A 355-nucleotide genomic window follows, 5' to 3' on the forward strand; every position below is an offset into this window, starting at 1 on the left:
CGTCGGCGATTGACCGTCAAGCGACGCTCAGGCAGGCGTAGCCCCGGGAGGAACCCGGGGCCGCAAGTGCGTTCGAAGTGTCGATGATCAATGTGTCCTGCAATTCACATTAATTCTCGCAGCTAGCTGCGTTCTTCATCGACGCACGAGCCGAGTGATCCACCGCTAAGAGTCGTCTGGCTTTTCGGCACCACCCCGCGCGCGCGGGGGGCCCCTCTCGCGTCTCTCTCGCCTTTCCCGAAGGCGCTCCGCCCGCCCCGCGGCCCGCCCCGACGCCGGGACGGCGACCGCGGGCCGGGGCGAGCGTCGCCTCCGCTGACCGGTACGAACACACACGCGTCTCCAATCGGGGGGG

The 355-nt window shown here is 68.5% G+C and overlaps 1 non-coding gene across 1 annotated transcript; it reads right to left on the bottom strand.

Annotated features, from left to right (window-relative positions):
* Positions 1 to 21: 21 nt before the first annotated feature.
* Positions 22 to 174, bottom strand: LOC116217716. Its single transcript, XR_004162397.1, has one exon. It is a non-coding gene; the product is annotated as a 5.8S ribosomal RNA (ribosomal RNA).
* Between the last annotated feature and the right edge of the window lie 181 nt (positions 175 to 355).

The sequence above is a fragment of the Meleagris gallopavo genome, unplaced genomic scaffold, assembly GCF_000146605.3.
Source record: "Meleagris gallopavo isolate NT-WF06-2002-E0010 breed Aviagen turkey brand Nicholas breeding stock unplaced genomic scaffold, Turkey_5.1 ChrUn_random_7180001903838, whole genome shotgun sequence".
Lineage (NCBI taxonomy): Eukaryota > Metazoa > Chordata > Aves > Galliformes > Phasianidae > Meleagris > Meleagris gallopavo.